This window comes from Silurus meridionalis, chromosome 14, assembly GCF_014805685.1.
Source record: "Silurus meridionalis isolate SWU-2019-XX chromosome 14, ASM1480568v1, whole genome shotgun sequence".
Taxonomy (NCBI): domain Eukaryota; kingdom Metazoa; phylum Chordata; class Actinopteri; order Siluriformes; family Siluridae; genus Silurus; species Silurus meridionalis.
In genome coordinates, this window is record NC_060897.1 from 21389335 (window position 1) to 21405641 (window position 16307).

The 16307-nt window shown below is 38.3% G+C and overlaps 1 long non-coding RNA gene across 4 annotated transcripts in view; it reads right to left on the reverse strand.

The window, feature by feature from the left end:
• Positions 1-16307, reverse strand: part of LOC124397045 — an 88693-nt gene that overhangs the window by 57580 nt on the left and 14806 nt on the right. For 3 of the 4 annotated variants that reach the window (XR_006927878.1, XR_006927879.1, XR_006927876.1), the window contains exon 5: positions 9825-10390. The exons of the other annotated variant lie outside the window; for it this stretch is intronic. This is a non-coding gene — a long non-coding RNA (uncharacterized LOC124397045). Of the gene's footprint in view, positions 1-9824; positions 10391-16307 lie in introns of those variants that run through there. 4 annotated transcript variants of the gene reach the window in all.

Here is a 16307-nt window from a genome sequence, read left to right on the forward strand (position 1 = left end):
GTATACAGAAGGGTATTAACAGCAAATGAGTTATTTTGTGCTTGTATTTCATAGCAACAAGCAAAAGCATGTACAGAGGTGCACAAACGGGGTATGCGGTATATGCAGTGCATTGATGTGCCATGAATTAGGGGTGGCCCTTACATGTAGTGCATTTATTCTCCTATGTACCCATCTTTTTTGGGAGGTGAAAGGAGAGGGTACCACATAATTTTGCATACCCCAGTGTCATCCCTGAGCATATATACAAGAGCAGTGGACCCAAACTGGAGCATTTATGGGATTTGGCAGACAGCCTTTCCTATCCTCCATAACCTTCACTCTTCTGGGAAGATGTTCCACTACATTTTGGATCTAGTATAAGGAGGCCTGGGGTGCAGTCAGCATTCCAATTCATTCCAACAGCGTTTAAGGGTTGGATCTCCATATCAGGAGATCTTCCACTCCAACCCTTTAAAGCATATCTTCATGGAGCTGGCTCTGTGCACAGGGTCATTGTCATGCTGGAACAGGTTTGAGTCTCAGCCAGAGGTGGCAAAAAAAAACACACAGTGTTCACTCTAGTAGAGTACAGATACCAGATGTTTTAAAAGACTCTGGTTAAGGTTGAAGTTCTGACTGCACTTTTTCACTCAAGTTAAAGTAAAAAAGTTTGGGCTCTGACATGTACTTAAGTAAATAGTAGTCATTATTACTACCTGTTTTAGTGTCACGCTGGAAACTAAACCTCACATTATATTAATATATTAATATAAAAGATTTTTTAATTGTGTCTAATGAATGTATCCAGGCTGAACATTTACCATATAGAAGACAAGCAGAGGGAAGATGATGATGATCAGGTGATCAGGAATGTCTCTGTTCTCAGTCATGTTTACATCACTGACTCCCTCTGTCTCATCCACATTAACCCCAGACTTCTTGTTGCCTTCTGCCCTGCTTGTTGTTCGCTTCGTAAACTAGCCTACGTCTGTGGTGTGTGAGAGCCGGGAGTAGATTGACTACCAGTGGTAGATTAAAAAAGGCGCACAATGACAGGAAACAGGTCGATGGGCTGAAAACGGCGCAAGTCTCAGTCTGGTTTGAAAATATAAGAATTAGAAAGTACAGATATTTGTGTAAAAAAATTTAATGGGTGAAAGTAAAAAGTTGTCCAAATAATAAATAGTAAAGTACAGTAACAAAGTATTTGTCCTTTTTTGTTTCCCACCTCTAGTCTCAGCTAGCATGCTAGTTCACTAGTAATAGTATTGGTTAATTGGCTGGTGAGTTATTCAGGATATAAATTGAAAAGGGGTAGAAATGTTCTCAGGTTCCTAACAAAATTATCACAATGTTCGAAATGTCAAAATTCAAAACATACTTTAAAAAAAGAAAAGAATAAAGAAAGAGCGGGAACTCCACATATTTCCTACCTCCACACCTTTCTCATATTTGGACTGGTACCGTACACAGGCATGTAATGAAAAATATGCAGTTGTTTGTAAACATTGTTGCTTTGCGAAGGAACGGTAGATTTGTAATGGTTTTTTTTTTGGTTTTTATCACTGATAAATCACAAGATCAAGGTCCTTTGCTTTTCTGAACGAACACCAGTTTGTATGCAACAATGCGTAAAATTCAATACCGTCTAATCAGAAATCGAGTGGAAGGTTTGAGTTGTTGTATTTTGAGAGAAAGAGAGCATCACTATTTATTAACGATAAGACAAAACTTCATTCTGTTTGAAATTACGCGTAACGTACAAGCGGAAGCAATGCGGGAAAAGATGTTTAAAGCAAAGCTGCATTAGGCTGCATTAGATAAACTTTACTATCAGTTTAATAAGAAGAAAATGAAATTGGCTGGAAATTGAATACATTCCAGAAGGACAGTCCACTTTAAAAATAAATTCATAAAATAGAAAATGAAAACAAAACTAGAAAATTCATTCACTATACTTTGGCCTTTCCAATTCTTTGTCAAAGGCAAATTTTGGTTCCAAAACATACTTCCTATCTGGCATTCTTATTGCTAATGACTGTTTGTTGATTTTTCTTCACAGCGCTCACAATCTTTCTGTCATCATGTGTCAATGTTCTTGTTTTTCCTTAGTCGAACTGTTCTATGTCTAGTCCTTAGTCCACCCTATTGGCTTGTTTCTAAATTGCAGTATTGGCTATGCCCAATGCTTGCACAATGGCTCGGATTGATTTAGCTTCTTTTCTCTGCTTCAGAATGGCTTTGCTTTTCTCCTATAGTCGACTCCCTGGCCTTTACAATGCTTTATCCTTTGTTTTTTAGCAACAAACACAGTCTTCGTTTGGAGCTATTTGTTTGGAGCTATTAGTTGCTCGACCATCAGTCTAACAGAGTGCACCTGGGTAACAAGTTTTACCAAAAATCTATGGTGTTTAAATAACAGGAAATAAAAGCTGGAATTCTGATCCATCATCTCATATCCATCTTTTGACCTCAAACTTGCAGTTCTAATACTTTTGGAGGATATTTTACATTATAATTCTTTTTCCCTCCGTGCGTTTCTTTTTTTTTTTTTTTTTTTTTTTAAGAACTCTCATCTTGTCAAGATGGCCACATAATGCCTTGAGACTTGTCCAAAGTAAGAAAACTTTCGAATAGAGCAGTTCATATGTCACCTAAATTAGATAGGCTTCACCTCATGGGAACAAACGCTGCCCGAAAAAAAAAAAAAAAACACTGCCGACCCAGCTGGCATTCTGGATCCAAAAGGAACCCTTGAACACTGAAAGCTGTTCATTTGAAATGGCAATACTATTACATTGCATTATATTATATAACTGATCGTTTGTGAGCTTTGTGCATGCTCCTCTAACTCCTGAAACCCATCAAACCACTCCTTAAAGACACAACAACAGCCTGGAGGAAACTTTGTGGTGCCAGTGCACTGGAGCCAATGTGGGTGATGCGATTTCTTTTTTTTTCCCCTCTGGTATGGAATTACTCATCCTTACACCATCATACATCTTTCCCTTTATGGTCGACCAGTTTCTCCCTGCACGATGGACACCTACCATCTATTCTCATTTTGAGTTCACTTCAAGAGTTACAGCCCTCTTTAGTGAGCTGTAGCCACCTCCGGCATCAATAGAGTAAGACGTCTCGGCTGTCTTCGGGCCGTGAAGCTTCCCGAAAGTGATTCTCTCTTTGGCATTAGTAGTGACCCATTAATTCGCCTACAATCTGTCAAAGAAAATGAGCTGATCGGTCTTGATCAGTCATGGATTTAACGTCCATCAACAGCGTCTCAAGACTGCAAGTTAAAAAGAATTTATCAATTCTTAAAGGTAACTTAAATTTATGGCATTTGGCAGGGATCCCCTATCCAGAGTAACTTACAATTATCTCATTAATACAAGGGAGCAGTTAATGGTTAAGGGCCTTGCTCAAGGGCACTAGAGTGGCCATAGGGTGGTGCAGGAAACTGAACTTATGATCTTCCAATTTGAAATCTTAACCATTTCCCCCAGTTTAATTTAGTGTTAGAGTGTCCAAACTTACCCTGGATTTGTCCGAGTAAAGGTTTCCCTGTGATAAGACTGGCGTCCCAAACAGGGTTTGTTCCCTTCTCTGGATTCACCACTGAACAGCATACACAGGTGTTGATTATTAAATGAATGCCAGATCTCTAATAAAACTGCTCTTCCAGTAAAATTCTGTCTAAACATAATGTGTACACGTAAGTTTTTCGGAAAAACTGAAACCAATGAACCCCACGTGGTTTAAAATTAGGCTTGGTTTTTTATTATCTCCCCACTTTTTATCTTTTTTTTTTTATTTCCAGGATCTGTATTATCCCTAATCATGAGATAATTTCAAAACAACTTGAAATTTGGTTGATATGTTTTACTCATATTATATCTGTATTTGATAAAAAAAAAAAAAAAAATTAGCTTTCAAACTAAAACACCCCTTAGTAATTAACAGAGGTCGAGGCACCGATGGTTGATTGCCGAAAGTATTAAAAAGTAGTAAAATCTATCCAGATAGTTTTTCCTGTCATTATTTCTGTAATTACAATTAGCGGCCTCTAGAGGCGAATCACTGATGACACGTTCTGTTTGTTTTTACACCTTAAATGGCACGCTGCATGGAGAGTGCTTTATTTATTATTTATTATTATTTATGTCTAGTTAATAACGTAGCCTTATTATTTGTTAGATTCACCCGCCAACCATATACATATACATAAGTAAGTAATGCTTTAACTGAGGTAGCAATAAACTTTCTTACAGCTTCTCCCATTAGGGGTCGCCACAGCGGACCATTCGCATGTTTTATTTGGCATTTGTTTTTATGCTGGATGCGCTTCCTAAAGCAACCCTCCCTATTTATCCGGGCTGGGGACCGGCACTAAGGTTTGTGCAACCCTAATGGCTGGGGTTGGTTCCCTAGCAATGAATATGAAAAATCTTATTATAATAGTAATAATGCTCTTTTAATAGGCGATATATCTATATCAAATCTACTAAACTATATTATCTAATAAACTAATCTAGCATTAGGAGTCATAATAAATACATTCAAAATCATAATAAAATCTCTACAATAATACTGTTAGTCACTCCAGCCCATGTCATTTAAAGAAAGGAAAATTGATGTGGCCCTCACAGTAAAAGTCTTAAACAGTATTAAAGCTTGATGTAGATCTTTACAATGCTTTATCCCTGATTAATAAATCACATTTACTGATTGCCCAATGGATTATGTTGGGACATTTTGGCTCACCATTCATAATCAAGTAAACCAAAGGGAAAAACACTTCTCCAGTTACAGAAACAGAAACTGAATTTTTTGAGGATGTGGTTCTTGATGGAGGTAAAAAAAAAAACTAAATACCAAAAAGAAGGTTTTAGGTTGATCCGATAACAACCACTTATTTCTTTCAAAAACTATTGCTGAACAAGTGACCTTTCGACTCGTGCTTTAACCTTGGAATGTAAACTAAAACACAAGTGTTCTTGAGTAGAGATTAACAGGGGCACACTTGGTTGTTTGATATCGCAACCTAAACAGCCTTTCATATCTTCAAAATGTTCATCATATCAAAAACAAACACACCTTGGGTGATGATAAATATGGAACAGTCACATTTTGAAAGAAAAAAACAAAAACGACCCTCCTAAGGTCCTGTTTGCATGGCTGGTTACGCTTCACTTCATCTTCTCTGGGTTTTGAGAGGATGTTTTTAAACACTCTTTATCTCTTTTGCTTTTCCTCTCTCTCTCTCTCTCTCTATCTCTCTCTCACTCTCGCTCTATCTCTCTCTAGTGCAGTGCTGTTTATTTCATCCTGACCCTGCCTTCACGATGGGACACCGTGAAAACAAACAAGTTGCTCTAATATCCTTGAATTAGTCAGTGGGAGAAACACGTTCCACCTCCGCCACACCATCTATCCATTTTTTATGACATTAATATTAAATATTGGTCCCAGCTGAATTAATTTTCTCCCCTCAAGAAAGCAATAAGCAATTCTCGCACAGAGAAGACGGCTTGTAGGTTGTGCACTTTCACAAAGAGAACGAAGCTCTTTGTTCTCGTCGAAACAAATAAGGACCGGCGAACTGGGAAAAACGAGCAAGGCCAAGGTTAAGCAGGAACTCTTAAGGAGCAAAGTGGGGGAATTACAAATAAAATAAGAACGTTCAGTTTATAAAACAAACACACACAAAAAAAAAAACAGGCCACTGCACCTGTATTAATTTAATTAGAGCGAAGAAATGATTACACAAATGTGAGCTTATAGTTCAACTACACTCGCAAATGGTTTCCCCTGGCAAAACCATTTTGGTCCAAAAAGATCTAGGAAAATGCATATCTGACTGCCAAATAAACCACGGCAGTATCTTTCTCAAACAATCGTGGTTCTGAAAGTGTTCACTTCATGGCTGCCATGTAAATTGCAAACAACAGGCACAATCAAAGAGGAAAATGGCCATTTCCCGCAAAGCAGGCACTGTGACCGGCCTCGTCCGATAGCTGTTACAGTACAATGATTCAGCATTGCAAGAAATGAAGAAAAGTCCAAACAAAGGCCTTGAGTAAGTCAACATGACCAGTGTAGCATGAAAGGTATGAACCCTTCAACAGGGTATGCCAGAAATACACAGCAACAGTCTCAAGGATTTTGATTAGCTGTTAGATAGGAGTCAGGATGGGCTGATTTTTAGCAGGTATAAAACCATATTGGTTGCACTTTGAAGCATACAGTTACAGCCTGTGGTTCATCCTTAGCTGTGGACATTTTATTGGCCCGACAGCAACCCCTTAGTGCAATTGACAGGGACAACCTTTGGGTAGATAACATCTGGGTGATGGATCATTCTTAGCATGGTAGTGTTTTTCAGCCGGTGAGAACCAAGTAAGCCCAAACCCGACTTAAATTTTTGACAAATGAGCATCACTTTTTAAGTGATATATCGCCTATTAAAAAAAGAGTAATTTCCATCATAATGAATTTATTTCATATTCATTGCTATTGAGATCAAAACATTACTTACATATGTATATGGATGGTGGGTGAATCGAACAAATAACGTTGGGTTACGTTAATAACTAGAGGTCGACCGATATCGATATCTAGGTTGGATCGTACTTGCTGATTAACTGATTAATCAACCGATAGTTTTTCAAATAAATATTGGATAAAAAAAATGTAAATAACCAAAGATTACACTCCATGTAAAATAGTACTGGACTTGATTACAAAAATTCTAAATAAAAAAGCCAGAAAATGTGCTAAAAGGAAATAAATATGAATATATTCATTATTGAATATAATTCTATAATTGATGAATCATAAATAATAATTATAATATAGCACTCTTCTTGCAGCTCACAGTCTCACATTTAAAAAGAAACAGCACGTGGCGTCAGTTATTTTCCTCTAGAGGCCACTCTTGTAATGACAGAGTACTGGGAAGCCGGAAAAACTATCAGTATGGATTTTTGCTATTAAGCGATAGTTCACCTATTATGAATTAATATGAAAAAAAACATATATTTAAATTTTTTTAAATATGTCCAGGCCGTTCCAAATGTGACGGATAATTGCTCTTAAGGTTCTATGTGGGATAGACACAAAAGTCACAAAGTCAATTACCTGAGTCAATTCATGGATGTGTGTCACAGTTGTTGCTCATTTCCTGTTTCTTGTTACTTACAGGTTAAATTACACTACAAAGTGCATGTAATGCTAAGGTACAATACAAAGTCTTGCAGTTCTCTAGGGGTCTGTAATTTAATTTTATTTCATGTTTTCTTGTTCGCCTAATTCATGCCTTGACTATATTTACAGCTGGTCTGCCCACTCATTGGATTCTCCCTGTTGGATTGATGTTGGATGGCATCACTCTGTTGGACCCCTACAATGTTAACAATTACGATTTTTAATGGAAAAAAAAAATCTACACATGGATCCTAACTACACTTTACATCATATTCTCACCGTTTTCTGTTCCTGGTCTAATGCACAAATCTTAAATCGCAAAAGCACCACTCTGTGGTGAGAACATCTGTGTAACTGTATGTGTACCCAAACTGTAATCTAAAGGTTTGGTTTATGCAACATGTTGCCACTGTTGCAACAACACCTCGTATCCCTAAAAGCCACAAAAAAAAGGAAATAATCTTTCGCCTTACTTCATTTTTTTTCTGAAAGCAATAATATGTACAGTTGGTCCAAAGTGTATCATGTTTAATTATGTACTGGCTGTCAAGCTTTCTAGCAGTAAGTATTGGCGTATAATTGAAGAATGCAGAAAGCAGAGCTGGAGAAAAAAAAGTAGTGATGGATATTCTGCAAAATGCATTCAGCCACTGTGTAAATAAGGAGGTGGAATAAATTTCGCAGCGTAACTGCAGTTTTTTTTTTTTAAAAGGGCAACTGTTTGCTATACATTTACAAGCTCCATAAATGCTTATTAGCTCCAAACTAGTCCATGCCTTTCCATCATTTTATGTCTAGATGTGAATTCGGATTTATTTTAATGATAGAAACTATACTTGTGTTGTTACAAAGTGTTAATGTACCTGCTCTATTCCGCTTATTAAACATTGTGCTATTTATCTATTTATTGTTACATCCACAAAACTAGATTCCTGCCTGAATCAGTCCACCTCTTAATACCATCATTATTATTACCATGGCATCACAGACAGGAATCTCATACAGCGAGAACGAATGCCATTAATAAAGCAAGAAACACAAGAAACTCAATTGAACAGGTCTCCTTTCACTGTTGCCACAGCTGCACTGCCGGCATACATCATCTCTAGCAGAAGCATCGATATTAACCTCATAAAATAACTCTGGGTTTTCACTGCATTTTTATGCTTTTTTTTTTAACGGTTTTCCTGAGAATTTGAAATTAGAGCAAATTGTGTTTTTGTGCAAATTCTACAGGAAAGTAAGCGCAAACGTATAAATGGCTTAACAACTGTTTAAAACTGTTTTGCCCAACATTTTCTCATGATGTCCAGCTATTTTTGAAAAGGCTGTCTTGTAAATGTCTTTTCTTTCCTCTGTCCATTTTCTTCTCCTCTGTCAGCCGTTGTGGAATAAAAGAAACAGCAATTGAATCCACACGAACATATTTGAGCGTTTGCTACAGGTTCGTGTTGAGCTCCGACTAGTGCGCTCTCTGACCGCCCAATCAAAGGACGTGAAAATGTTGACGTTACCTTAATGTACGCCTGCCAGATGACCCTGGTCAATCTGATCGGTTAACCGTTTTAAGCAACGTGTTATGCTAAAGGCGCTCGGACTGTTTATTATGAAGACCCACAACACGGAACTTGATGGCAAAAAAATCTGATTGGATAGAAACTATCCAATCATATGTTAGATTACATATGTTTACATACTTGAATTGGGGTTACATACTTGAATTCAACCTACAGCACAATGAGAAAAAAACCAGATGAAATTATAATCATCGTTATTGTTATATTGGGAATAATTTAATGCATATTCAGTGGGAAAAATTGATTCAAATGTACATCAATGATTCTGATAGTGGTAGCAGAGAAGACCCTGATAGCTCTCCACTGCATTATGAAAAATGTAAACCTTTTTTTTTTTTTTTTTTTTATTAAAAAAAATCTGGAAAATAAACTCACAATTACAAGCACTGACACTGCCTGACTTCATTTGCTTTCTTTATTACTATCCTCTAATTTTATATATTATCATGAAACACCTGGTGCTCCATAAGTCTTCCGGCTTATGAATTCACTCTTTATAGCGGAAAATATCATGGAAGCAATCCCCAAAAATAAAAGAGCTCGGCCATTATTTCCCCTCACCCCTGGCCTCTGTGTTTTACAGAAGGCTTAGCCTGTCACCTGCCTCTCCTGCACCAGTGTTAAAGCTTTAGCATGTCACTGGCATTATCAGCCTCTAACAGCAGCCTGTCACAGTTTAACCAGTCCGCCTGTAAATCATGCGGCGCTAGCATCTGAGCTCGCGTAGTTTGCAAAAGTTTCACGTGTTTCGAGGAGGGCAAAAGGGCCAAAAAAGAAAATGATTGGCAGCTTTTTCGTCATGAATTTTAAACTGACGTGAAGATGCAGCTCAGAGCACACAAGTGCATGCTGGTGTTGTTCCTGCTCGAACACACCTGTTTCAGCTCAGCACACACTCGCTCATTAGCCAGCAACTCGAATCAACTGTGTTTGAACAGGCAAACAGTACGCTGTGGAGGTCTTCCAGAAAACAGTTATGGATGGATAGATTGTTTTATGCACTGATGATTTTTTATTCATAGTTAAATATATAAAGGACAATAAAAAAAGATAGCTAGATAGTGATTCATTCTGTGCTTTCTTTTATTCACTGATTCCTTTTTGTTTGTAGTGAAACACAAAAGGACAAAGACAAAGAAACCGACAGATAGAAATAAATGAAATGAAGACCATTAATGCACCGATATGAGTGACATTCGGAACAGAAGGTCTGGCCGGTTTATAACACTGATTTTTTAAACCCTGCTGAGTGACTAAGACCTGTAAATCCTTTTTTATCAGCCATTAAAAAATGGAAAAGACGGTTTTGAATGTGCAGATTGAACTGTGCGTCACTGGAGGTTAGAAAGGGCAGAACATGCTTTTAAAAAATGAAAGAAGTCAGATCTGATGTGCCTTTGTTGCCATAATTGACTGATTGGACTGTTATTCTGCTAATTCATCTAATTCTGGGACTCCAGTCGCTCCCATTTGCGCTCGTTCTCTTCCACACACACACACACACACACACACACACACACAAACCCATCTAGCTGATAGTCATAAGCCTTGTTTTTCAGGCCTGTTGTCCGGGAAACGGCTCCTTGTTTGGACGTGTCGTCAAGGAAACAAAGCAGGGGGAAAATCTGCGGATTGAAATCATATTTTTAGAAAATCAATCCTCAGGATGCAGTACACGGTACATTGGAAGCTCTGAAAGACCTCTGCATCAGGCTGGCTCAGTAATTGGTGAGAACGACGTGTTGCATTATTTAGCCGACATTAAATCAACCACTGGCCTGATTCCAAATGTGAAAACCTTCTAATAAAAGCAATGACACTGGTAACATTGCTGTCCTATAAAAAATAAAAATACACATATTAAACTAAATTCTACCTGCCTAATAAACATCCGATTTGCAAAAGCACACTTGACGGTTTAGTGGGAAGGCGAATGATTTCATGAGCAATAGTGCTCATTTGTTTCGCTCCAGCAGAAAAGGTCATCAGTGAGAATAAAAATGACCATTGTCGTATTTGCGCTTCCGAGATGAAAACTTCCAGCGTGTTTGTTGTTGAAGAGGAAGCAGACAAGCGACACTCATTATACCAGCAAAACTCGATGCACTTCAGAGCTCTTTATGTTTCTGTCAACACTCGCATACTGGAGATCGTGGCTCAAATGTCCACATCATAAATATACAGTGGACATCAGGTTAATAATAATTTAATAATTTACATATATACTGAACATGTCTATGCTTCGGGAAGACACAGAGGCCACACCTCCTTTGTTTATACAAAGTAAACGGGCTAGGACTGACAAGATACATAGGCTTTGGAAACACCTCCTTTACTGGGACTGACAGCCATGTTAGATTAGGCCACACCTTCTCTATTGTGACGACAGCCATGTTGGACTGGGCCACACCTCCTTTACTGTGACAGACAGCCATGTTAGACTAAGCCATGCCTCCTTTACTGTGACTGACAGGACTAAGCCATGCCTCCTTTTCTGTGACTGACAGGACTAGGCCACACCTTCTTTACTATGACTGACAGGACTGGGCCACACCTCTTTTACTGTGACTAACAGGACTAAGCCATGTCTTTTTTACTGTGACTGACAGCCATGTAAGACTAAGCCACACCTCCTTTACTGTGACTGACAGGACTAAGCCATGCCTCTTTTACTGTGACTGACAGCCATGTAAGACTAAGCCACACCTCCTTTACTGTGACTGACAGCCATGTAGGACTAAGCCACACCTCCTTTACTGTGACTGATGGGCAAATAGGCTTAGGTCATGTGCTTTATTCATTCACAAAAGCAAAGCCTTTTTAACTAAGACTAACAGATGCAAAGACAATATTTAAAGGTTATTTGTTTTTTTTTATAAAAAAACCTTCTTACAGACTTGATCCATTCACTTACTGATTACTAAACAACTCTTTTCTCACAGTGGTTTAACTGTAGTGGAAACATTAACGTCAGTGCACCAATTAAAATCGTCGAATCTTTTGACTGCCTGCGTTTCATCCTGAATTAAATTCTAGATAAGTCCTCACAATTAGCATGCGATTACTCTGCGATCTGCACCGACATGCCTTTATCATTCCTTTTCTTCTCCTGATAAAGCTCGAACAAGCAGCCTCATTTTAGCTAGGATGTTGCTGGCAAACGTCTTCTGCACAGAGTTAGAGGAAATTATGAGAAATATGACAACCTCACAAAGCGTGTCGAGCGGAGCAGCAGGCCCGGCTGACGGAATCACAGTGCAAAACTTCATTAAGTAGGATTATTGGCATTCACTAGTCGATAGATTGCAACCTTACAGTGAAGGCCCGATGAAGACAGGTGATTATGGCGGCCTGTCCTAATGGAATCTGCCTTTCTTTGTATTGTTCGGCATCGTGCGCACACAAATGAGCATACGCAGGCATCACAGAGAAAGCCGGGGGGCCTGACAGGGGGGTTATTTTAGAGGTTTGGAAGATCTGTAGTGCCTTATTTTACCTTCATATCAATCTTCAAAGGAAGAAAAAGCTCATGTCTGGAAGGAGTCTCCAGTGTTAGAACTAGTACAGTCACAGCTAAAGTTGTAGCTTGCAGCATTCTGGGAAATTCCTGCAAGCATAAGCCAAACCTCCTTTACTGAGACTGACAGCTATGTGACTAAGCAACACCTCTTTTACTGAGACTGACAGCCATGGTCAACTAAACCACACCTCCTTTACTGATACTGACAGCCATGTTAGACAAAGCCACACCTCGTTTACTGAGACTGACGGCCATGTTACACTAGGCCACACCTCCTTTACTGGGACTGACAGCCATGTTAGACTAGGCCACACCTCCTTTACTGGGACTGACAGGCATGTTACACTTGGCCACACCTCCTTTACTGAGACTGACAGCCATGTTACACTAGGCCACACCTCCTATACTGAGACTGATAGCCATGTTAGACTAGGCCACACCTTCTTTAAAGAGACTGACAGCCATGCTAGACTAAGCCACACCTCCTTTACTGGGACTTCTGAAAATTCTTCAGAACATTGGAGGTTTACACCTTTCACTTTCTTAGTCACATAACAGGCTGCATTTAAGTCTTATAAAAAAAAGAAAAGAAAAACAGAGGCTGCTGATGAACTGATTTAAGCTGCTATGACAAATTTTCCTCGGCATGAATAAATAATTTTAAAAAACTACCAGAAAAAAGAGTAAATCATCAGATCTGAAAACCCACAGAGTTCCACAGCACTGACACTGAAGACTCCTTACACGTAAAATGAATATTAAACTTCCTAAAGCTTTTATAATGTTGTATAATAACAATCGATTACATACAAATCTGTGTGAACGAATGAAAAAACTGAAATCAGCACCTTCTGATCAGTGACAGCTCCTGCAAGAGTGTTTCTAATATTCCTGGTCTTTTTTCCAACTCATGCCAGTCATGTATTCTCTGCCAGGCAACTGCCAGGCCACCGGTTGGTATTTTGCAGATCTCATTAGGAGAACGGGAAGGAGGCTATACTAAAGGCTTCGGCACCTTATTAGCAGAAATGTTTTTATAACGCTTTTTTTTAACGAGACGGAATTCAAAAGCACGCTTTGCTCGTCTGGGATGTTAATACGCAAAATGATGTAGCTGGTGCCTGAAACATGAGCTAATACATAAATAAATATATAAATATATAAATAAGTAAGTAAACAGGGGACAGATGTGGCTTCTCTGTAATACACTCAAGTATGCTTGCTTGAGAGAGATGACTCGACGGTGATATCGTTCACTCGGATCGTTTCCTTTAAGCGGTTTTTCACAAGTCATGCCGGTCAGGTCTACTATTAAAGCTAAATCTATACAAATAAGACACATGGTATATATTTATTTTATTGGAAAGAAGCACAGTGCGGGACTCATTTTCTACATCGCTTTGCCTTCAGGTAAAAAAATAAATCGACTCGTAATAGCTGTAAAAGTGAAATTCAAAGAAAGTGATAGTTCTATATTGCTGTAATAAACAACAGGCTCAAAATGAGCCGGGGAAGGAGAAGGTTCTAGCGCATTATCGTGTATTATTGCGATGATGCAGCTGTGTTCAGCTTCCTCACCTGGAAATAAAGCACTGACTAGCAGCTAGTCTGACGGTCAATAGATGTATTTTATTGTCAACAATTAAAAGTACTGAACAAGGCTCAGGGGAAAAAAGGACTAGTTTGATCCAACAACGCTAACATCGTCTGAGGTACTAATATGTATGGGAAGCAGAAATTAGAAATCTAGCAAGTACAAAAATTAGGCTAACCAGTGAGTAGATAACTATGCTAGCAAACATGCTAACTGCTAAGAGAGCATTTTCTTCCTGTACATTGGATTTTTATTTTTCCATAAACAGTCAAATCACAGAAAATACACACTTTAACCATAATTGCGCTCCCATCCATCCCAACTAGTATCAGCTAGCTAACCAACTAACTAACTAACTAGCCTTCCATGCCCTATAAATAAATCTCCTAACAGTAAATGTCCTCCAGAAACGCAGGCCCATTGTTAACTTCCATTGTATTTCAACATTTTTACTGAATAAAATATACACTCATAAATCTTAGATACTTTCACTAACAAGACACTGGGGTTTTTTATGTTTGTTTTGCTGCCCAATTTACAGTTTGATTGGTTTTGAGGTTAAAAGGATCCTTGACACTTTACAAATGCATCTTTTTTTCCCTGATAAAAATCCCTGCCAAGACCAAAAAAAAAAAGGTAAACGGCAACAAATTTCCAAATGTCGACACGTTCGTTCCACGTATCACGTCGAATGTAAATTCACTTTCGACTGAGAAAAAAGCTATCACTTTTTTAGCAGTGGTTATTGTGTTCGAATAAGGTCAAAAGGTCATCCAAGCAACAGCTTGCAGCAACTCTGGGCTCCTGAGAAAGGCCCTAAATGTTCAAGTGCTCAGATGTATGAATGAGATCATTGGAAGTTGCTCTGGATAAGTCTGACAACAGGCACAAGAAAACTACATCTTCAAGGTTAAACTGACACTTAATAGGAAAAAAAGTTGTTTATCATATAGTAAATTATAGGTTTTCTATTGACCACAATGTTTTCAGCCACTACAGCTAAATTGTTTTGAAAATGGAATACACTATATGAACAAATGTTTATAGACACCTGACCATAACATTGGTTTTCTGTATTTTGAACATCCCAATTTAGGGCTGTAGGTTTTTTTTAGTATTCGAGTATTCTACTGATTATACCATCGATTAATCGAGTAATCGGTAGTACTTTTTCTTTATCAATGAGCAATACTAAATATACTGTACAAGAGAAAATAAGACAGGTCTTTTCAAATGAAAAAGTAACTTGTTTCCCTTTTTAAGAATAATCTACATTTTATTGCATTTTATTTACATTTTAAACCCATTTAGTGCATTCAATTGCCAAATTACATCAAAATGCAAATACAAATACTGTCGATTTATCGCGAATCGAAAAACTATTTTGTGTGGCGAATGGTCCCGATTTTAGTTCATCATAAGAAAGGAGTAGCATTACAAGAAACCATTGGTTGCCGCTTTTTGGTTGTAGTAGCCATCAAAAAAGGACGGAGTTGAAGACATGCGTCACCAGATTTAGCCAATGAAAATAAAGAATGAAGTGATGTAATCCCATTCCACATTTAGTCCCCATTTGCTGGTATAATAAGACTCACTTTTCTGGGGAGATGCTCCACTAGATTTTGGAGTGTAATTGTGGAGATTAGTGTGAGATTCATTCAGCCACAAGGGTGTTAGTGAAGTCAGGTACTGATGTAGGTGAGGTGAGTAGGCCTGGGATGCGTTCACATTCATCCCAAAGGTGTTCAAAAGGGTTGGAGCTCTATAGCAGGTGATATTCCACACACTTCCATTGAGCTGGCTTTGTGAACAGGGGCATTGTGATGCTGGAACAGGTTTGAATCTCCAAATATGGAAATATTTACAGCAGGTTGTGTCACAGACTTGGTACCATTGCTCACTATCTGGTGTAAAAACTTTTTTGATTGGTTCTATGATGTAGTAGTATGTCTGGAACTTTTCTGTCAGAAGTATCAAAGAACATTGTGCTTCAATTCAAGAATGTGTATTTTACATTTTCTGTTCTCTCTCTCTCTTTCTCTCTCTAGCTCTCATTTGCTCTCTCTCTGTGTTCTTGATCTCTATGATTCAGTGGCTCACCCTCTTTCCCTTACTTGCATCATCAAGCATAATAGAATGTATAATGCAAAAAAAAAAAAGAATTTCCATTACTAAAATGCAAAACAGAATAACAGCTTCCACGCTAATAAAATACAATCAGTATAGCTAGTCGTGTCGGTAAGCCCGAGAGGTCTGCGAAATAAAATTCAGATGTTACACTAAATCATGATTGCTCTTCTGTACCCGTTTTTTTTTTCCTCTAGGAAACCTGTTCCAACCCATTTTTTCTGTTAAACAGTACCATGAAAATGAAGCCATAAGGCGTGGCTAAGATAGAGTTCAGTTTGTTGACGCTAACCAGGTCGTA